The following is a 23,444-nucleotide window of genomic DNA, read 5'->3' on the forward strand; positions in this document are numbered from 1 at the left end:
CATCGCCTTACATACTTGCCATATTTTTGTGGTGAGAACATTTAACATCTATTCTTTTTAGCGATGCTGAAATATACACTACATTATTATTAGTTATGGTCACCTTGCTGTCTAGTAGATCTGAAAACGGATTCCTCCTGTCTAACGGGAACTTTGCACTCTTTGGTCAACTATTCCAGCCACCCTGCCCACCATCCCCGCTGCCTCTGGTAACCAACATTCTCCTCACTATTTCTATGAGTTCAACTTTTTAAGATTCCACATATAAGTAAAGTGAAGTCATGCAGTCTTGACTATTTTGATATTCAGTTCCTGTAAGGAAGGTCTAGAGGGCTGGGCTAAGGTCAGATGATGAGAGGGTGAGATGCCATGGAAAAGGGCTTGGAGTTTGAGTTTCACTCTATAAGCAGTAAGATAACTATTGAAGATTCCATCCTTCCTTCCTTCCTTCCTCCCTCCCTCCCTTCCTTCCTTCCCCTTCCTTCCTTCCCCTTCCTTCCTTCTTTCCTTCCTTCCTTCCCTCCCTCCTTCCTTCCTTCCTTCCCCTTCCTTCCTTCCCTCCTTCCTTCCTTCCCTCCTTCCTTCCTTCCCCTTCCTTCCTTCCCTCCTTCCTTCCTTTCTTCCTTCTTTCCTTTCTTTCTCTCTTCCTTCCCTTTCCTTCCTTCCCCTTCCTTCCTTCCTTCCCCCCTTCCTTCCCCTTCCTTCCTTCTTTCTTTCCTTCCCCTTCTTTCCTTCCCCTACTTCCTTCCTCTTCTCTCCTTTCCCTTCCTTCCTTCCTTCCCCTTACTTCCTCCCTTCCTTCCTTCCTCTTCCCTCCTTCCCCTTCCTTCCTTCCCTTCCTTCCCTCCCTCCCTCTCTCCCTTCCTTCCCCTTCCCTCCTTCTTTACCTCCTTCCTTCCTTTCTTCCTTCTTTCCTTTCTTTCTTCCTTCCCTTTCCTTCCTTCCCCTTCCTCCCTTCCTTCCCCTTCCTCCCTTCCTTCCCCTTTCTTCATTCCTTCCTTCCCTTTCCTTCCTTCCCCTTCCTCCCTTCCTTCCCCTTTCTTCCTTCCTTCCTTCCCCTTCCTTCTTTCCTTCCTTCCTTCCCCTTCCTTCCCCTTCCTTCCTTCTCCTTCCTTCCTTCCCCTTCCCTCCTTTCCCTTCCTTCCTTCCTTCTCCTTCCTTCCTTCCTTCCCCTTCCTTCCTCCCTTCCTCTTCCCTCCTTCCCCGTCCTTCCTTCCTTCCCCTCCTTCCCTCTCTCCCTCCCTCCCTTCCTTCCTTCCTTTCCTTCCTCCCCATTCCTTCCTTCCTCCCCCTTCCTTCCCCTTCCTTCCTTCCCTCCCTCCCTCCCTCCCTCCCTCCCTCCTTCCTTCCTTCCTTCCTTCCTTCCTTCCTTCCTTCCTTCCTTCCTTCCTTCCTTCCTCCCTCCCTCCCTCCCTCCCTTTTTTTTGAGACAGGGTCTCACTCTATCACTTAGACTAGAGTACTGTGGCACAATTTCATCTCCCTGCAGCCTAGACCTCCCCAGGCTCAAATGATCCTCCCACCTCAGCCTCCCCAGTAGCTGGGACTACAGGTGTGCACCACTATGCCTGGCTAATTTTCTGAATTTTTTTTTTTTTTTGTAGAGATGGGGTTTTGCCATTTTACCCAGGCTGGTTGTTAACTCCTGGGCTCAAGTGAGCTTTTCACCTTGGCCTCCCAAAGTTCTGGGATTATACATGTCAGCCACCAGGCTCGGCCAACTATTTAAGATTCTGGGTAAGGATGAGACATGAAGAAATGGATGTCTTATGTGAGAGCATTGAAATGGAAAGGAAAAGATGGTTTATGATCCTGACATTTTAGAGAGCCTGTAAGCATATCACCACGCTCTGTGAACATGGGGTCAAATCAGACATTGTGTTGGTGGTCTTGGTGGCAGATTCAGGGGAATCTGGAGTCAGAGAAGAGAATTAAAGGCGAATTGTGTGTTAGACTTCCCCAGGGTACCATAAACAGAAATGTATGTAACTTACCTGCAGTTAATTTACATGAGGGGATAAGGCAGAACACTGCCCATCTCAGCCACTATGGATCAAGTCTTGCAGGACGGGAGTTTTAGAAGTGCCGAGCATGGCTCTAAAGGTACAATTGTTCAGCTACTCTTGCCCTTTCTTCTGTTCCCAGGCAGTCCTGCCCCTGCTTTCCTCTTCAGCTTATAACTTCTGTTTGCTCATGGATTCTATCGCCTTAGAACTTCTGATTACTGCCTTTTTCCCTTCTCTCTCTTTAAGTTCATCCATCTGTTCTCTAAATCAGAAGTCAGCAAACTTTCTCTCTAAAAGTCAAGATAGATATTAATAGTAAATATTTGAGTCTTCGCAGGCCCTGTGATCTCTGCTGTCATGACACAAGGATGCCCTTGTAGTACAAAAGCAGCCTTGGGCAGCGTGAAAATGGATTGGCCTGGCTGTGTTCCAATAAAACTTTATTTATAAACAATGAGATCTGAATTTCATACAGGCTCAACATGGTACCAAATATTCTTCTTTTATATTTTTTCAACCATTTATAAAGGTAAAACCTAGTCTTAGCTTATGGTCCATATAAGGACAGATGGTATGGCTGAATATGGCCTGTAGGCTATAGTTTGTCTCTCCCTGCTCTAGATTATTCTCTAATTTACATTTATATTTTGCAAGAGAGGATACTTACTGGTTTAACCAGTGATCACATTTCAGGTCTTGGGTTTTGAAGTGTTTTAAATTAATTTTTTAATTTTAAATGTTCATGGACACATAAGAGTGGTGCACACATGGCAGAGCATGGTGGCTCACGCCTGTAATCCTACCACTTTGGGAGGCCAAGGTGGGCGAATTGCCTGAGCCCTGGAGTTTGAGACCAGCCTGGGAAACACGGTGAAACCCTGTCTCTACTAAAATACAAAAAAAAATTAGCCAGGTGTGGTGGCATGCACCTGTAGTCCCAGCTACTTGGGAAGCTGAGGCAGAAGAATTGCTTGAACCCAGGAAGTGGAAGTTGCAGTGAGCTGAGATCACCCCACGGCACTCCAGCCTGGGTGACAGAGCAAGAGTCTGTCCAAAAAAAACAAAACAAAACAAAAAAACAAAAAAAAAAAAAAGAAGAAGAAACAAACAAACAGAAAACACAGAGTTGTGCCCATATTTATGAGGTACATGTGAAATTTTTATACAAGCATACAATGTGTAACAATCAAATCAGGGTAATTGGAATATTGATCACCTCACTTATTTATCATTTTTTGGTGTTGAGAACATTTCAATTATATTCTTCTAGTTATTATGAAATACACAATAAATTGTTGTTAACTATAGTTGCCCTATTGTGTTACTGAACACTAGATTGTATTCCTTCCATCTAGTTGAATTTTCAGACCCATTAACCACCCTCTTCTTATCTCCCCTTTCCCACTACCCTTCTCAGCCTCTGGTTACCACAATTCTACCCTCTACTTCAAAGAGATCAACTTTAGATTCCACATATGAGTGAGAACATGTGACATTTGTCTTTCTGTGCATGGCTTATTTTACATAACCCCCACCTCCATCAGTGGTGTTGCAAATGACAGAATTTCATGCTTTTTATGGCTGAATAGTACTCCGTTGTGTATAGGTACCCTATTTTCTTTATTTATCCATCCTTTGATAGACATTTGGGTTGATTCCATGTCTTGGTTATTGTGAATAGTTCTGCAGTAAACATGAGAATACAGATATCTCTATGATACACTGATTTCCTTTCTCTTGGGCATATATCTAGCAGTGGGATTGCTGGATCATAGGGTAATTCCATGTTTAGATTTTTGAAGAACCTCCATACTGTTCTCCATAGCGGGTGTATTAATTTACAGTCCCACCAACAGTGTATGAGGGTTCCCCTTTCTTTGCATCCTCCCCAACATCTGCTATTATTCATCTTTTTGATAAAAGCCATTTTAACTGGAATGGGATAATATCTCACTGTGGTTTTGATTTGCATTTCTCTGATGATTAGTAATGTTGAGCTTTTTTTTCCATATACCTGTTGGCCATTTGTATGTCTTCTTTTGAGAGATGTTTATTCAGATCTTTTGCCCATTTAAAAATTGGATTGTTTGGGATTTTTTTTTCCTGTTAAGTTGTTTGAGTTCTAGGTTGGATGTTTTCTTGGGGTCTGAATTCCAGGTCTAGATGCACTTATTAGCTCCATAAACTAAAGCAAGTTATGCAAATTTTGGGGGCTTCATTTTTTTTCCCTTTGGTAAACTGAAGATAGCATTAATTCCTAATTCAATGAGTTGGTGCTGGAACCAAACCAGAGACAATGGTGTTAAAGTGCTTAGCTCAGAACTTGGCACATAGTAGGTAAACACTCAGTAAGTGTTCGCTATGATGATGATGATGATGATGATGATGATGATGAGATACTCCGTGGGCCTTTCCTGGCTTGCACGGGGCCAACCTATGCCAGGGTGACCCAGGAGAGAAGGGCCTTAGTCTATTTTGTTCATTTATAACACATGATATTAGCTGCTTAATAAATATATGTTGAGTAAATCTACAAATCCCCAGTTCTATCAACTAGGGTAGAGTAGCAGAGACCCACGAAACACTGCATAGTGGCCTATATATGAAGAATCTCAGGTAACTACTCTCTCAGAAGGGGTCGGAGGAGCACTCAAGGCATCATGTCCTGGGCTGTAATTGTGACTAATATACATTGATCATCCAACATAACAAACAAGGAAGAAGAAACACTTCGGAGGGCAAAGCCAAGGGAGGCGCAGGAGGACAAGAGTTGTTGACATGGAGGTAAAGAAGTTACTTCAGGAAGAGGAGAAGTAACAGAGTAAAAAGAAAAGCTTCTCTAAGTGCTTTATTAGTTTTAAACCATTTTCATTGTAAAGAAAAACAGAGACACATAAAACATAGAAATCACATGCGTGGCTTAATAAATTATGAGAAGGCAGACACCACTCAGGTCAAGAAATTGAACCTTGTCAGCCACACCGAAACCATCCTGCATAGCCCTGTCCCAGTCGCAAACCCCTCTCCCACTGTAAGTACAGTAACTATAACCCTCACTTTGACAGTAATAACTTTCTTGAGGTTTTAAAAACATAGTTTTATCACCCTGATGTGCATTCCTCAAAATACAGTTTACTCCTACCCATGACAAAAGTGGATGTCTTTAAGTCTCTTTTTAATGTATAGATTTCTCCACCATCCCTTTCATTTTACTCCATTAGGTTGATGAACTCGGGCTGTTTAACCTGTAGAGTTTCCCATAGTCTGCATTTTGCTGATTGATACTCTTGGTGCAGTTCAACACGTTCCTCTGTCTTTCGAATTTCCTGCAAATTGGCAGCTGAATCCAGAGATTGGATCAGACCCAGGTTTGATCCCTTTGGCAAGACTAAAGGTGGTCTTTATACGCTCTAGTGTTTCTCCTGGCTTAGTCATCAAGTCACCATTTCAGTAATTATTTTTGGCAGGATGGTAAAGGATGCACAGTATCTGATTGTCTCACTTCTTGTGGGTTTAGCATCCATTGCTGCTAATTGTCCATAATATGTACTCATTCATTTGTGGCTGCAAAAATAGTGATATGCTAATTCTATCATTTCTTTTTCATTTATTAGTTTAAATACTTAAATAGACATGTTCTTTCTTCTTCGATTTGGCTCCTATTTGATATAGTTATTTTCCTTTATTTACTAGGTTTGAAGATAAATTTGTTCCTATCTTGTGAAATATATTTAAAAAAAAAGAGCATTGTAAACTCATGGATTTAAACACATTTTATAGCTTTAAATGCGTTATAATGATGATCAGTAATGAAGTTTAATTTGTCCCGTCTTTAGAGTGTGGGGCCTTCTTCATTCACTCTGAGTCCTTACGGCATGACCCTTGTAATGATTGATAGTTTCTTTGCTATTACCTAATATAAAATGTTCCTTACTTATCTTATACATTTCTTTTTCTTTTTTCTTTTCTTTTTTTTTTTTTTTTTTTTTTTTTGAGACAAGGTCTCATTCTGTCACTCAGGTTGGAGTGCAGTGGCATGATTTTGGCTCACTGTTGTCTTGACCTCCCTAGCTCAGGCAATCCTCCCACCTCAGCCTCCCAAGTAGACAGGACTTACAGGTGTGCGCCACCGTGTGTATATTTATTCTGTTTTTTTGTTTTGATTTTCTTATTCAGAAACTCATATTAGCCATTGAAAAATTTCCTTTTCTTTCCTTCAATATTGATTGAGCTCTTTTTTATTTTTAAATTTTTATGGACATATAATAGTTATACATATTTATAGGGTACATGTGAAATTTTTATACAAGCATACACCATGTAATGATCAAATTAGGGTAACTAATAGTTACCTCAAGAATTTATATATTTTTTGTTTTAGGAACTTTTCAATTCCACTCTTCTAGTTATTTTGAAATACACAATAAATTGTTAACTATAGTTATCCTACTGTGCTACTGAACACCAGGTATTATTCCTTCTGTCTAACTGAACACCAGGTATTATTCCTTCTATCTAACTGGACTTCTGTATCCATTGATCAGTCCCTCTTTATCTTCCCGTCCCCAATACCCTTCCCAGCCTCTGGTAACTATCATTCTACTCTCAACCTCCACGAGGTCAAATTTTTAAGCTTTCATGTATGAGTGAGAACAGATAATATTTATTTTTCTGTGCCTGGTTTATTTCACTTAACAAAATGTCCTCTAGTTCCATTCATGTTGCCGCAAATGACAGGATTTCATTCTTTTTTACGGCTAAATAATATTCCTTTGTGTATGTGTGTAATATTCCAATGTGTACCACATTATCTTTATCCATTCATCTGTTGATGGGTACTAGGTTGATTCTGTATCTCGGCTATTGTGAATTGTACTGCATTAAACATGGGAGGGCAGGTATCTCTTCGATACACTGATTTCCTTTCTTTTCGATATACACCCAGCAGTGGGATTGCCAGATCATTTGGTAGTTCTGTTTTTAGTTTTGTGAGGAATCTCCATACTGTTTTCCACGTGGCTGTACAAATTCACATCCCCACCAACAGCGTACTAGTGTTCTTTCTCCACATACTTGACAGCATCTGCCTGTCTTTTGGTCACTTTCTCTTGAATGCCTTTTGTGTATTTATTTATTTTAGATGTTTAAACATTTCCTTTTTTTTTTTTTACCTTCTATTTCTTGTAAGCCATTATCTATTGTGTTTATAAGCTCTAGTGTTCCTTCTGGTTTAGTCTTCATTTCTGAAATGATTTTTACTTTAATTTCTGATTCTTTCCTGAAGCCTGTCATCTCATTTCTGCACTTTTCCATTTCTGATCCATGTTGCTCTTTCATGTATTATGTCATTATCTTAATGTCTTAGGTTGTTTTGAAATAGTGGGTTTCTGTTTTGATCTTTTTTGAGGACACATCTTTCTAGTGTGCTTTCATTGTCTGTTGGGGTATTATTCTATGACTTGTTCTCTTCTTATCATAACATTGTATGAGATTTGACCGCAATACTTTTCTGTTGTTCATGTCTATGTGAAATTAGTCTTCTTGAACTTTAAGAATGAGGCTGGCTGGCTGGGTGCCGTGGCTCACGCCTGTAATCCCAGCACTTTGGGATGCCGAGTCGGGCGAATCACAATGTCAGGAGTTCGAGACCAGCCTGGCCAACATGGTGAAACCCCATCTCTACTAAAAACATACAAAAATTAGCCGGGCATGGTGGCATGTGCCTATAATCCCAGCTACTCGGGAAGGTGAGACGGGAGAATTGCTTGAACCCGGGAGGTGGAGGTTGCAGTGAGCTGAGATGGCACCACTGCGCTCCAGCCTAGGGAACAGAGCAATACTCCATTGCAAAAAAAGAAAAAAGAAAAAAAAAAAGAATGAGTCTGGCTTCGGGGTAGCTGTTCTAACTTCACAGATCTCCCTCTTCTGTTGCTCTTCTGTAGCATTCATGAGTATGATGGCTTGCTCTCTGAGACTTCTTGGCTCTCTTCAAGCCCTCTTCCTGTCGGTGACTTCATCTCTTTTGTCCCTGTCCTGCTCAGTGTTGACTCCACTGCCCACTATTTCTGCGCTGTGTGGGGCCCAGGGCTTCACTGTGATTTCTGTGGGTCCTAGGCCTCTGTAGGTTCCTTCCTCTATTAAAAATGTTAAAAATTATATTTTACAACTGCATTGAATATAAAGGCAAATCTATTATATATAAAAACATTTTCTTTGACCTAGAAGTACATTGTTCTCTTTTGATTTTAAAAGAAATTGAAATTTTTCATGGTTTCCTAAAAGTACTGTGGGCCCCTGACATTGGGTCTACAGTGCCCCATGGATGACTCAGCCCTGGAGGACGCTGTCGTGGAAGCGAGCCCTGGTGGGTGGTTTTTGAGTATTCCTAGTGGCTAGACTATTTCAGCCCCTTCTTAGCCTTTCTGGGCCCCTTGCACTCACCTGTTACTGGATTGGCAAAACCCTCCCCATTTTAGCTGTTCTTCTCAAATGAATCATGCTTTCCTGCAAGTGGAAGTTTGCATGTTGGCTCTATGGGGGCTCATGTTCCCTGGCTTCTCAGATGCCACCTGTCTCTGCACTCTGCCTCCTCCTGCACAGGTGTTCCTATCACGTAGTTCTTTTGGCTACGGGTGGTTTGCCCCCACTTACCTGTACTCTGATGTGTGTGGACATGTTATCATCTAGCTTTGTCACAAATGTTGTCTAGGGAATTTTGGTTTGGGAATCTAGTTGTTCTGTTTCCTTTGATGTGTGGTTTCAGAGAGACTGAAAAACTGTATTGCTCCTGCCACCATCTTTCTAAGAGCTTTGAATAAACTTCCCATCTCAATAATTCATGAGAACCTCTTCAATTGTCCCGCAAGTCCAGAGTGAGATCCCATTGCTTCCAAATATCCTCTTTTCTAAAATTCTAACGATAAAGGATTAATTTGGAGGTGACTAGCGTGCTTTAAAGATGCCGGTATCTTTGGAATGGTTAAGGGGGAGTAATCAGTGACTCACACACTGGAGTGAATTATTTTCAGAGAGATTTTGGTTTTCTTAACCGATAGTCAAGTGACATTAAGAGAGAAGGGTGAGGTGGACATGAGATAACTTTGGAGTTGGGACACTGGTAGGGGTTCAGCTTCTGGGCACACAGTGGACTAGAAGTGGGGATTCTTAGGTAGGCATGGAGGAATCAGACACACTTAACTTTGAATCTTGCCTATCCTCAGCCAATCCTCACAGGGTCCTATGTACTTGAAAAGCCTTTATGTAGATAAGAGGATTTCTACCTTAACCTTAAATTTTAGTGAATTATATTAATATTTTGTACTGACTAAAGGTTTCATTTCTACCCATGGGAATTGAAATTGTGATTGCCTAAAACACCAATCAGGCAGAAAAAAAATCTCTAATGGAAGATGCCAGCTTATTCTTTCATTTATTTATATAGTTATGTTTATTTTTATTTTTGAGTCAGGGTCTTGCTCTATTGCCCAGGCTAGAGTGCAGAGGCACAATCGTGGCCACTGCAGCGTCAAACTGCTGGGTTCAAGCGATCCTTCCACCTCGGCCTCCCAAGTAGCTGGAACAATAGGTGCATGCCACTGCACCAGGGTAATTTTTAAATATTTTGCAAAGATGGGGTCTTGTTATGTTGCCCAGGCTGGCCTTGAACTCCGAGGCTCAAGCAATCCACCCACCTTGGCCTCCCAAAGCTCTGGGATTATAGGCATGAGCCACCATGACTGCCCTGTAGTTTGTTTGTTTATTTATTTATTTATTTATTTAGTTGATACAGGGTCTCCCTTTGTTGCGCAGGCTAGAGTGCAATGCACTGCAGACTCCCAGGTTCAAGCGGTTCTCCCACCACAGCCTCCCAAGAAGCTGGGACTACAGGTGTGTGCCACCATGCCTGGCTAATTTTTGTATTTTTTGTAGAGGTGGGGCTTCATGATGTTGGCCAGGCTGGTTATGAACTCCTGACCTCGAGTGATCCACCCATTTTGGCCTCCCAAAGTGTTGGGATTACAAGCGTGAGCCACTGTGCCCGGCCTTGTAGTTTATTCGTGATGTTCTTGTGCCTCCTCAAAAATGCAGTAATCTATTTAACTCTCCCAACTGCCAGGTCACAGGACTGATGCACAGCTATCAACCTGGAATGACACACGTGTGTGCTGGTTCTTTATCAATTGTCTCAGCTTCAAGCTCACCCTTCTCTATTTTGCTTGGTGATGCTAGGGGTAGAAGTCTGCAAACTACATTTCTCATGCTCTCATGCAATTGGCTTCTTGTAAATTTCTGCAAATGGTAGACAATTAGAAGGCAGGGAGAAGGCAAAAAGACCCTCTATGTCTAGATCCTGTTAGCAACCACCCATTATTAGAAGAGAGCCAAGGCTCCCTATCAAGCTTCTCAGCACAAGCTAGGATGTGCCCCTCAGAGGCACCATCACCAGCCATCCTGCTTTTTCCTGGCCAAACCACCAGTGTGCTGCTTTATCTCAAAGGTTTGAGCACCAGGTATGCAGGTCTCCTCCTTTGAGCTCCTAGATCTCAAAACCTCACCTCTTTCCTTTAGTTCGCCTGGCCTCAGGTTGCAAGGTACTTTCTACAGTTACCACCATCTGGCTACCTCAGCCCTAAGGGTTGCTTTTGTTTCCGGGGATCACTGATGTTTAGGTCACCTCAGCATCCCCTTTGCCCTTTCACCCTTGCAACTCATTCCTGGCAGTACATTTCTTCAGTTTAAATCCCTAGTATACTGTTTGTTTATTGGATTGTTTATTGAAATTTGTTTTGCAAGCTCTAGTTATCTTTTGGCTGCTCTTCTTAAATTGGCCTGCCATGCTTGCAGTAAGTACACATCAGCCTGTTGGCTCTAAGGGCAGACTCTTGCCTTTCTTTTTATTGAGTGGGAATTACATTTTCTACTTTTCTCCATTCTGAAACTCGGTCAACTGATATGTGTTTACTGGGAGCTTTTATATCTTTGTATTCAAATACTCAATGTATTATTACAAGGGGAAATCATAATTTTATAACTCAATATTGTTAAAGCATCTAATGTATACAAACTCTTGTGCCAAGAAAATTAGATTTAGGATAACAGTACCATTTTAGAAGTAGGACAAAGGGATTAGAAGATCAAACCTAAGAAGAAAGATTAAATAAATGGTTATTATTTCTCTAGAGAAGACAGAAAGGATGTTTAATACTAGAATTACAAATGATTTTATGGGAGATAATAAATAGCCATTCTACGATCCACCTTGGGATGGCACATGATTGCATTTCTAGGGCTAAATGTGGCATAGAGGCTGAATATCAATGGCTTCCTTTCAGTGAAGGTTGTTAGGAAGATGAGCTACTGAGAAATAATGGGAAATCTCATTCTCTGAACATACACACACATTTCATGTATATATGTACATGTATATATATGGTTCTTGTCTGCCTGGAGTGAGTTACTGGAGTCCTGCCGAGGGCATAGTCTGACCTGTTAACCTCTGTATGGCTGTCTCAGGTTTTAGGACTCTACTTCCAAGAATTTATGATCTCCTTAGCTTTATTCACTCCCGGCTCTTGTTTTGTTGATGAAAAGCATACCCAGGGATCTTTATTCAGTTGGAGGGGCTGCTAATTGATTTTAAAAAATGCATTTTGTTCCTGGTCACTAATTGACTGACGGAGCAGCTGCGGGTCTGACAAAAACCAGGCTGGAAAGCAGTTCCCACTATGGGGTGGTCTGTTGCCAAACATGATTGCTTTTGCTTATCAATTGTAAAAGCACGCCCTTACATATTCCCAGAGACTGGGGTTGTGTTTTATTTAAAAGTACTTCTTCACTGTCTTTAAAATAATGTCACCTTGAGAAAAGGTGAATTAACCTTTGCATATTATATACAGAATTTGAAGTCTGTTACCATTGAGGAATTTTGAAGAGTTCAAAAGCATGAGCCTGATTATCAAATAAATAATTTCAGATACTAAACCTTTTCAAGTCTAAGGAGCTTTCAGTTGGCTCATAATGAAAATAATTATTATATCTTTTGTTGTACTACAGGAATTATATGGACTGAGTCAACACGGGCTCTATGAATATGCATATTAAAAGTATTAAACTTTACTACAAAGCAATAAACTGTGTCTTTTCCTCAAAGATACTTATAGCTAATACTCTATATTTACATTTGGTAGCATTGGTAAAAATCTCCTAATAATTAGTAATGTGACACTGATAAATAGAAAAACAGTGATTGATGAAAATAGAATCTCATATGCAATTAATATCAAATTGAAAGATATAATTATAAATTAGGCAAATATTATGTTTATTTTGAACACAATGGATGCACTATACCCAGGACCTGGTATCCTGAAGCAGCCCAGTGATTATGTATATTTCTCAGAAGCCAAAGGGGTTAGAAACAGAAAAATACTGTCTTCTGTTACATGAGAGTCCAATAGTTTTCTTAAAAAAAATCAATAAATCCTCATTAGGTATTAGTCTCCTGTTAATTATTGTGGCTAGCAGGGAGTGTAAGTCAATGTTAGCACCTTAATTGATTTTGGGTTGATTTTTAGTTTCTTTTGAGCCCCTGTGGTTGTAGCTGTAAAGATTTAGGTTGGGACATACCCATTCTAATCTAAGAAACTCTCTTTCTCTTACCTTTTCTTTGTTACCTAGGTAAGCTGTGACTGGATCAGGAGTCAGGAGACCTGATTTTTGGCACAACTCATAACTCCATAGCTATGTGGTATGACCTTAACAAAATGACAGAAAATCTCTGCGTCTAAGATTACCTCTGTGTAAAATGGTTGGTTTCATCTGTTCAGGCTGCTATAACAAAATACTATAGTCTGGGTGGATTATGCACAACAGAAGTTTCTTTCTTACAGTTCTGGGGGCTGGAAAGCCCAAGGTTGAGGCGCCAATTGATTCAGGGTCTGGTGAGGGCCCACTTCCCAGTTCATAGACCACTGTCTTCTGAGCCATATCACACTGTAGAAGGGTTGAGGGACTAATTTTAAGTGTGCTAATCCCATTCATTAAGAGCTCCACCTTCATGACTTGATTACTTTCCAAAACCCCACATTCTAATATGACCTTGTGGGTTAAGATTTTGACACATGAAAGAATTTTGGAGAGACATAAACGTTCAGTCCTTTGCTTTGGTTCTCTCTCTCTCTCTCTCTCTTTTTTTTTTTTTTTTTTTTTTTTTAGAGACGGAATCTGGCTCTGTCACCCAGGCTGGAGTGCAGTGGCCCAACCTTGGCTCGTCGCAACCTCCACCTCCTGGGTTCAAGCGATTCTCCTGCCTCAGCCTCCTGAGTAGCTGGGACTACAGGTGCCCACCACCACACCCGGCTAATTTTTTGTATTTTTAGTAGAGACGGGGTTTCACCATGTTAGCCAGGATGATCTCAATCTCCTGACCTCATGATCTGCCCGCCTTGGCCTCCCAAAGTGTGATTCTCTCTCTTTTTTTAAAAAAATTAAAGATTGTGCTTTAATTATTTTAAAGCAGTGGACACTTGTCATTCAAATACATTTGTATAGAGAAGCTGCATATATTATGAAATGCATTTTCTCTGTTGAAAGGTTGGGGAGAAAGCTGAGTGCCTTTGACGCTGCCTGTACCACTTTATCTGCCTTCCTGCCTCTTGGTAGCCCTGGGAGTACTTGAAGGAACCACTGGGTGACAAGGAATACCCTTTGAAGACCACAAGATCAGATGACCTGCATGCTCCCTTCCAGCTATATGGTATCGTTTTAACCCAAATTTCTGTAATGATCCAGAAAGCCCTATGCTTATTTTCGTACTCATAATGAAAATCATTTGTAAATATGACTTAAAGTATTCAATATCTAGCTTTTATAGAAACATTTACTATATGTTTTGCTTGGATTTACTTGAGTAAAATTATTTTTAGAAATATGTGTGTGTATATGTATAAATCTTAAGGTATGTGTCTTATTACTAGGAGGTGATAAGAAGGTTATAATAAGATTACATGAAACAGTTTAGAATTTGACAACGCAATTAAATTCCGTTTCATTCAGTGAGCATTTCTGTAGTGCCTATCGTGTAGAAGACACTGTGCAAAGCTGGATCTACAGCTCCCAAGGGTTACAAAGGTGAATGACAGACTCTGTCCTCAAGTTCTTTCTCATGTACTCCTTGTCAGAGATTTTAACTTTTTAATACATTCTAAGTGTAAGAAGTGTAAGGTACCTAAGGAGAAATTGGTCTGAAGCACATAGAATAAATAAATGAATGAATAAATGCCATTGAGTAGGTCAAACGTCTTGTGGCCATGTATGGGCAACGTGTGCCAAAGGTCAAGTAAAAGTGTCCCCGAATGGAGAGCTATTCTGTCCTTCTTCTTTATTAATGTCGATCCATCTATACTAATGGATTTAGCATGAAAGGAAGCAAGGTAGGGGTGGGGAAGTGAGAGTCACTGCCTCTCAGACTTCCATCCTTCATTAATATTAATGCTGTCTTCAACCCGTGCAAGTTGGCACAACACAGCCTAAAAGCTTAATACAAGAAAAAATAGTTCTGATGCTCCTGATTCATTGACATCAAGCACTAAGCAATCTCCTGGTATACCATGTGCCTTCATTTTTGTCCAATGAAGAGGAATTTCTCTTCAGTACAAGTTGGACACAGTAAGGGTTTTGTTTGTTCTCCCAAAAGTTTATTATTTCAGTTTCAAAACAATTTTTCATCTATTGGCCCACATTAACTCTGAACAAAAACAGACCTAGCTTGTAGGAATTAATATATTTTGTAAATCAGCATAAAATGAACCCTTCTTTTAATTAGTAAGTGTTTACTTGCATCCTTTGAGTTCAATCCTGGGAGTCATTTTCCTGTAGCCCAGGAGCTCCGGCAAGCCCACAGACAGGAGGAGACTCAGAATGTGTTTGTGTGATCCGTTCAGGGCATTTGTGCCCAGATCTGTGTCTGGCGAGCAATTCTGTTCTGAATTTGTGAAACACAATGATCGAAGAAGTGTCATTATACGTCTTCCTTGGACCAAACACGCTTTAATAAGAACTCAAAATATTCACATACGATGTTAGAATAATCTCAGAGATAAAAAAAAAATATCAAGGTCTAGAGGTAGTAAGACTTGTTCAAAAAATACTCAGTGAGCAATTGGCAAAGCTGGTACTTCCCCAGGCCTCCTGCCTGTCAGTGTAGTGTTCTTTATATTCAAAAGATGTCCTTTACATTCCCCAGAGCCATAATCTGTGATTTAGAGACCCATTTGATTTCTAAGCATGCTCATACCAAAAAGAAAACAAAAGATTAAGCAGGTCTTTGCAACTATTACCTAATTCCACCGCAGCCTACCACTGCATCTGGCTTTTCATCTGCCCTTCAATCTTTCTTACTCAAAAGCAAACTCAAACATAGTTGATGCCAGAAATAAAGTAAAAAATCATGAAAAAAACACCTTCCTACAAAAAGCCCATAAAATGAATTCGAAAGAAAACAAACGGATGTATTTCATCTCTCTCTCCACTTCTCTTCCTCTATCATAGCTTCCTCTCCCATTTTCTCATCGAATTTTAAAGGGTCCACACATGAGGGCAGATACACGTGGCAAGAAGAGACACAGAGGCAAATGTTTCCTTTTCTTTTTTTTTTTTTTTCTTTTTAAGATGAAGAGCTTTTTAGAATTTGCAGATGTTAGTACCTGGGTAATGGTGTCTTAGCTGTATTCCTGCACTGTGTAGAGGTTTTGAGGGTGACTTGTTAATGTGTGCAGTGTCTGAGATGCCGTGTCTGGGTGCAAGAAAGACTGTGACTAGCAAGTGGCTTCTTCCGGAGGCCTGAGCCAGGGTCAGACTGGTAGCTGGGAGGTAAAAGACATTATACCCTGTTACGAATTCTTGCTCAAAGTCCTATTTTAATAGTTTAATATTTACATCTAAATAGTCCCCCCCAAACCCAACAAAACCCCTCAAATACCCTAATTTTTAGTGTCAGCCCTTTTCAAAGGAAGAGCAACTATTCACGGGCTTCTTATGCCGTCAAAATTTACAAGCTATTACTTAAATTACAACTCATAATAATTCCTCAAAGTTAAAAGGAAGAGTTTCCTAATATGAGAGTTAGTGGATGATTTTCAAGCTTCATATTTCTCTTTCTTTTTAGAGGACAAAGGAAAGCAAAGCATAAAAAGAGAAATGGTTTTTAATACTGAGTAGAAAAATGCAATATATATGTAGAAAATATATGCTCCATTTGAATTCATATTTACATGTTTTGTAAGCTCAAATAATATATGTTTTTCATTATTTTAGTAAAATTAAAGAATGGGCATTCAGCTATCTTTAAATTTTCATATTGCTCATGCTAGTTTAGGCATGCCAGATCACTTTAGTGTAATAAATTCCTACATGAGTATTGCACGGATACTAAGACACTGCAGTATTTTTCTTTTAAATGTGAATTGAAGAAAAAATATTAATAGATAGGCACATTTTTATGCTAGCCATTATTAGAATTTACTAATGAGAAATCTGACATGCTATTTCCTATTGCTTTAATATGTTATATATTATAAAATGTTTTCCCACATTATAGGTGTTAATTGCATAATGTTAAAAAAAATCCTGTGTGATTTCTTGTGATTTATGGGCCTGCCATTGGTGACTAGGTGCGGGAGAACTTTGGCTTTTGTGGACTTGTTCAGGGAAAGGATGTGTGAAAAGTTGAGGAAGCCCAATTAGAGAAAGGCACTGAGAAAAATTTTTAAAAATCTATCCTGCTGAGAGGCAGGCATTTTTTCTGGATGACAAATGTCTGGAGTTCTCAGTTTTACAAAAAAAGAGTGCTCACCCCTGGCCTCTTATCCTTTTGTCATGTAGGTAACCTAAGCTGTGGAAAAAGAGACCATCTGGAAAGAATGCTGCGGTTTCACAGAGCCAACATTATTCTCTACCTCCCCTTCCTCTTCCTCTTTCTTTATGGATGGCAAACAGTGTTCAGATGACAGATTTTGGAAAATTGTCTTAGGAGACACATTCTCAGGCAGTTCCAGTGTCCTGGTATTTTGGATGTTTCTGTGCATTTTGTCATATGGTTCAGAAGGGTGATAGGCTTTCTGTGAACTGCTGGGCTTCAAGAAGGCTATTATCTTCCACTCAGTTTTAATTGAGGAATTTATGGGATTTTGCCACCTTGTGAGGTAAGTTAGACATAAATCCTGTGCGATTTCTTGTGATTTATACGTGAAAGATTTTTCATTGTGTATCAACATAAATCTTATTAATCCACTACATTTCTAAGATGTCATGGTCAACTGAAGAAATTCTTCACCAGTTTTCCTTGTAAATAAAAATGAAGTGCATTCTTCATTTTTTAATGATAGTCGGTGTCTACTTAAACTGTATCATGATATCACTTCATCTGCATTGTCATCTTAAATAGCATCCTTTTAATTGTTTCAGGTCAACAAATAAGGTTTAATAAAGAGAAATATACAAACTCTTGCAGCTTATATTCTAAAAGAGGTGCAATATTTTAGCCAATTAGTGGGAATGAAAAACCACCTTGAGAAATAAATCTGTAAGTGAATGCTACTGGTTTTAAAAGGCATCTTCTTGACAAGAATCAAATGAACACTATCTCTAAAAATCTAATCTGAAGGCAAAACAGATTTGTTAGTGTGATTATTAAAATAATTGCCACCTTCTGGTGTAAAGTGATGTCAACAGTGAACAATCAAGTAATGCCCTTTGCTTGGGTACAGTCAAGCACTCAAAGCTACCGTGAAATAGGATTGGACGGGGCCTTTCATTTCATATGAGAATTAATTCTCTAAATGCAGTGGAGAGGAGGCAGCTTATTTTTTCCCCCCAGCAAGCAGCTAGAAACGAGTCTGCGGGAGGCCATGTTTTTTCTTACTCATTTCTTAGTGTGTGCATGTATGTTACCAAGTATCATGGCAAATAATTTATTTTTTTCAATATAATTCCATCAGAAGAGAAAAAAAAAAAGGCAGAATTTTCCCGAAAGTCTTGTGGCTTTAAAAAATTCCACTTTGGCATCTAAATTGTTTTCTAAGGACTGAATTAAAGGTAACATTTTTTTTTTTTCAACCGCAGCAAAAGCTTCACAGCCGCTTTGGGGTTCTCTGCAAGAGAGCACAGCTCCATTCTGGATTTACTACACATCTTCCCAGGAAGAGTCCATACACATGTAATCTGTGGCAAACCTCAGGTATGGAGAACAACTCTTCTCAAAAAGGTTAAGTTAGTAGCCATAAAGAGGCAAGTGCCACGTATATGCAGTTACTGAATACCCTGCCCTGTGTTTTAAAAAGTATTTTGAAAGAAACAATTCTATAGCTTAAGACCTCAGGTTTAAGAACTTACTGACCTTAAATGTATTCAGAATAAAGAAATAAATATTAAGTATGCGATTTTACATGTAAATTTCTGTGTTTTACATCTCATAACATTATCTTTTGTGTCAAATCTGTTAACAATGCCTTTAACATCTAAAATGCGGCATATTTACCACTTCTTGAACTTTTACAGTTGAAAAAGCAAATGCAAGACTGAAAAAAAAATTAAAAATTAGGTGATCAATAACACATTTCTTCTCCATCAGATTATTTTTTCCATGTACAAAGTTCCTGTTTGATTTTTCAATTATTCAAAATGTCAGAATGACAGATATAAGAGAGTAACCAACTAACCAGGGAAATGTCTGCCTAATAATATTCAATATAAAGATTCAGAATGATGCTTTATGATGGATTAAACTTTCCCCTGTTCTGCCTCATTAGTGTTCTCCCAATTTGACCCAATTCAAACCTATTACCTAATATATATCTAACAGTAAGATTGCATAAATGTTCACTAGTACAATAGAAGCTAAATGAGCAGTTTCAGATAATTTAATTAAGTTGTAGGTCTTCTAATATAATTCCTTAAGTATGTGAACTTTTAACTTGTGTTAACTCAATTTCCTTATGCTTTCATTTACCATTTGTTGGGGACATTACAGTGATTAGCCAAAGTCCTTCCAGCTACTAATGTTCTCCATAAATTTTGATTTAAATTGACTGTCACTTTCTCGCTATAATAAAGTAGTTATTTGACATCTCAAAAAAAGAGAACTGGTCTAGTATATTACGTTGCCAAGGAGTGGCACGTTTTTCTCTATCACACAAAATCCACATAAAATACCCCTTAATAAAGGCTGTTCAGAGTAGGCAGAGTGAGGTGGATTGCATACTACATATTCATAGACATGTCTACACGTTAGCATTTCTTGAAAAACTAGGCTCCTAGATGCCTTTGGTATTGAAAATACACATGGCATCATGTTGCCATCTAATTGTTTTGTATTTGGTGGTTATCAATGTCAGCATTTAGGAACTCCATGTATTACAATAGGAAGGTAGGAGCTGTTCTGCTTCAGCTGAGGTCAAAAGCAAGACTTGGCCAGGTGGGTTAAGCTCAGATACTTCTCCCATGCTTTCTCAGCTCAGATAACTAAAGGGGCAAATCATATAATTGTGCTTTGAAATTTGTCAATTAATGTGTGTGTTTTTCAATATTGTATGTGTGTTGATAATTGCGAAAGCTGGGTGGTGAGTACATGAATGTTCATTATTGCTATGGTCTGAATGTTTGTGTCCCTGAAAATTCATATGTTGAAATTCTGACTCCCAAGATGATGGTATTAAGAGGTGGGGCCTTTGGCGGGGGTGATTAGGTCATGAGGATGGAGTCATGAATGGAATTAGTACCCTTATAAAAGAGATCTTAGAGAGCCGCCTTGCTCTTTCTGCCATGTGAGGACATGGAGAGAAGGTGCCACCTACGAACAAGAAAAAAGCCCCTCACCAGAAGTTGAATCTGCTGGCACCTTGATCTTGGACTTCTCAGCCTCCATAACTATGAGAGATGAATTTCTGTTGTTTATAAGCCACCCAGTTTGTAGCACTTTGTGGTAGCAGCTTGAATGAACTAAGGCAATTACAATATTCCCTCTACTTTTGTATATGTTTAAACAACCCTAAGCAAGTAAAATTATGTTCCCACAAATATATATCTACCCCAAACTCTCTTTAGTTCCAATAAAATGACTCAGTCAATAGGATTTTGGTATCACCAATTACCATCCTTGAAGTTATCTAGTCACTCCATATACGAAAGCCTCAGTTCAGTGCCCAGAATAACCTAAAAGACACCAGAATAGTAACATTTTTTTTTTTTTCCTAGGTTCAGTGCTAGAATTTCTGCATTGAATGGATCAAGAATCTACAGGGAGCCAAGTCACTTAAAAGTATCAGGTATGCTGTGGGATAACTGCATGCAAAGGACAGGAAATGTCAGCCCCTCTGGCTAATGGTTTTCTCTAACAGTTTTCCATAAAACCACTGCTTCTGCAATGTGCTTGGCATTGACATTGGTCCTGACTAGAGACAGCCGCCTCCGCTGTCGTTGTCGTCGTCTTCTTCTTCTTCCTTTCTTTCTTCTTTCTTTTCTTTCTTTCTTCTTTCTTTTCTTTCTTTTCTTCTTCTTCTTCTTCTTCTTCTTCTTCTTCTTCTTCTTCTTCTTCTTCTTCTTCTTCTTCCTCCTCCTCCTCTTCCTCCTCTTCCTCTTCTTCCTCTTCTTCTTTTTTCTTCTTTCTTCCTCTTTCTTCTTCTTTCTTCCTCTTTCTTCTTTCTTCTTCTTCTTCTTTTTTTTTTTTTTGAGGCAGAGCCTCACTCTGCCACCCAGGCTGGACTGCAGTGGCATTATCTTAGCTCACTGCAACCTCTGCCTTCCTGGGTCTAAGTGGTTCTTCTGCCTCAGCCTCCTAAGTAGCTGGGACTACAGGCACATGCCACCACGCCTGGCTAATTTTTGTATTTTTAGTAGAGATGAGGTTTCACCATATTGGCCAGGCTGGTCTCGAACTCATTACCTCGTGATCCACCCACCTTGGCCTCCCAAAGTGCTGGGATTACAGGTGTGAGCCATCATACCCAGCCTGAAACATCCTTCTTTGAAGCACTCGGTACCCACAAAATATAACACTCAATTCTAGAACCTTCTTGGCACCTATTCAAGAAGAGTATTACCTAAGTAATCATAAGATTAACTAATATTTATCGGGAGCTTACTCTATGTTAAGCAATTTGTAAGCATTTTTTAAATCTATTCTTACAACTTTAGAATTAGCAACCATTATGATTCTTGTTTTACAAATGGGACAGCTGAGGCACAGCGATGTCTCCTAAATTACCAAAGGTGGCAAAGCAAGGCAGCAATACTTAGTTTTCTTTGTTTTTTTCTTTGAGACAGGCTGTCACTCTGTCATCCAGGCTGGAGTGAAGTGATGTCATCACGGCTCACTGCAGGCCTGACATCCCGGGCTCAAGCGATCCTCCCACTTCAACCTTCTGAGTAGCTGGGACCACAAGCGCATGCCACTATGCCCAGCTAATTTTTAATTTTTTATAAAGGCGAGGTCTCCCTATGTTGCGTAGGCTAGTCTTGAACCCCTGGGCTCAGGTGATCCTCATGCCTTTGCCTCCCACACTGCCGGGATTACGGGTGTGAGCCACCAAGCCTGGCCTGCCCAACTTTGAATTGAATGTTCTGTCATTACACGAGAGCGGCCAGGTTACACCCCTGTTTCACTGGATGGTTGATAATATAGTGAGGCTTCCATGCATGTTTATGAATGTTGGATAGTACATTTAAAAGTACATACACTTTTATAACACAAGTAGTACCTGTTACTGAAAACATTTAAACAATGTTGTTAATCTAAACATAAAAATAAAAATTATTACCAGTTTCACTACCTAGAAATCACTACCTTTAAGATTTCACTTAACACTGAAGTCCTTTCTACACCTGTTTTAAAAATAGAAATTGAATTACACAGAGCACATTCTTTTATAATCTAGTATTTGATTTAATAATTTATCACGAACATCTTCCAATGTCTTGAAACATATTTCTATAACATCTTTTTTAATGGCTGCATAATGAATATTTTGATTTTGAAAGAAGTCAAGGTACAATATTTTACAGCCCCGAGTCCCAACCTGAATTTCACACCTGGCCTCAGGTGGAACCATTTCCACATCCTTATTTGCAAAGAGTTTTGAAACGTGGGTTAGGCAGAGGTGATCGATGATCAGCATATTGCAAGAAGAGATGCACACACACACAGAGCTCACTATTCAAGCTCCTTTTCCTTCCTCAGTATCTCTGCATGGTTAAGACAAGTGGGTTGTTTTGCATCTAACAATTCTGTAAACGGGTACTCCTAGACAAAGGGGTACAATAACTGGCTAACAGTGAAGTTGCATGAAGCCGTGGGAGGAAGGGGCAAAGGATTCTTGACATGTAGTCAAGAGCCTTGGTTACTCAGTTTCTTTCACTTTCCTCGCTGACTCAGCCCGAGGGTAAAGGGGGAAGTGACATCTTTACTGAGACCTCCCCGGTCAAATGCAATCAGGTTGACTGAAAGCTCTCAGAACAAAACGAAATTCTCCCATCTGGGCAGCACGTGCTGACCAGAGAAATGACTGACAAGGAATCAACTGTGCATTCGTGCTGGACAACGATTTCAACATCTCATTTAAAAGTGCGGTGAGTTAAGGTGGTTTCTGAATTATGTATTAACTCAGCTTCCAGATATAGTCCTGGTTGCGTATTTCAGCTAAACGTCTCTCTGAAACATCAATGTCCACAAATCATGGCTCTTGCTCTCTTATTTGCTGGTCTGGTTGTCACTTCCTATAACTCTTTACTCTTGACTCTGGTATTCCAGCACCTAATATTGAATTTTCAATATCAAGCTACCCTCCACCCCCTTGCTCTTCATCCTTTTTCTTGCACCATGAAAACCTCTGCTTCCCTAAAAGTACACAAAGTCCGCCAGCAATGTTGACAAAAGCACAAATTATTACTCATTGTCCACTGGGGAGTACTTTGCTCTATCAGCCTCTTTCCCGTGTCAAAGCCTCAGTTATACTCTTACTAATCATCACTAATGGACATTTGGTGTGTTTGCTGCCATCTTCAGATTCATCAAGACCAGCTCTCAAAATACTCCCTGGCTTAGCAGCTGGTGCCAAGGGTAGGTCTTGGCACCTGAATCTCTATATAAACTCTCTCTTGCTTCCAGCATGACCTTGCCATTCTACTTCACCCCATGCTTTCTCCCGTTCATTTCCACCACTAATAATTAATATCACCCAAGTCCTGTTAAAATTGCTTCTGAAATACCTCTAAAATTTATTCCCCTCTCTCTCTATTTCCTCTGTTCCTTACTCCCCTAGCTCAGGCCACACTGCTCTATTACTTAGACATCTGCAGTAGCATACCAGCCGGCCTCTTCACATTGACACAGTTCCTCTCCAGATCAGTTTTCCACAGCAGTGACAGGATTGTTTTAAAAAATGTCAC

General features: G+C 39.8%; 1 protein-coding gene and 1 long non-coding RNA gene across 16 annotated transcripts in view; one reads left to right on the forward strand and one right to left on the reverse strand.

Annotated features, from left to right (window-relative positions):
- Positions 1 to 18,822, forward strand: part of LOC105466611 (uncharacterized) — a 61,254-nt gene extending 42,432 nt beyond the window's left edge. The window contains exons 3-5 of the long non-coding RNA XR_011620781.1: positions 13,599 to 13,761; positions 16,887 to 17,206; positions 18,126 to 18,822. This is a non-coding gene — a long non-coding RNA (uncharacterized lncRNA). The remainder of the gene's footprint in view (positions 1 to 13,598; positions 13,762 to 16,886; positions 17,207 to 18,125) is intronic.
- The window catches only part of LOC105466614 (teneurin transmembrane protein 3), a 2,765,046-nt gene that overhangs the window by 704,052 nt on the left and 2,037,550 nt on the right, over positions 1 to 23,444 (reverse strand). The window lies entirely within an intron of this gene.

The sequence above is a fragment of the Macaca nemestrina genome, chromosome 3 (genome assembly GCF_043159975.1).
Source record: "Macaca nemestrina isolate mMacNem1 chromosome 3, mMacNem.hap1, whole genome shotgun sequence".
Taxonomy (NCBI): Eukaryota; Metazoa; Chordata; class Mammalia; order Primates; family Cercopithecidae; genus Macaca; species Macaca nemestrina.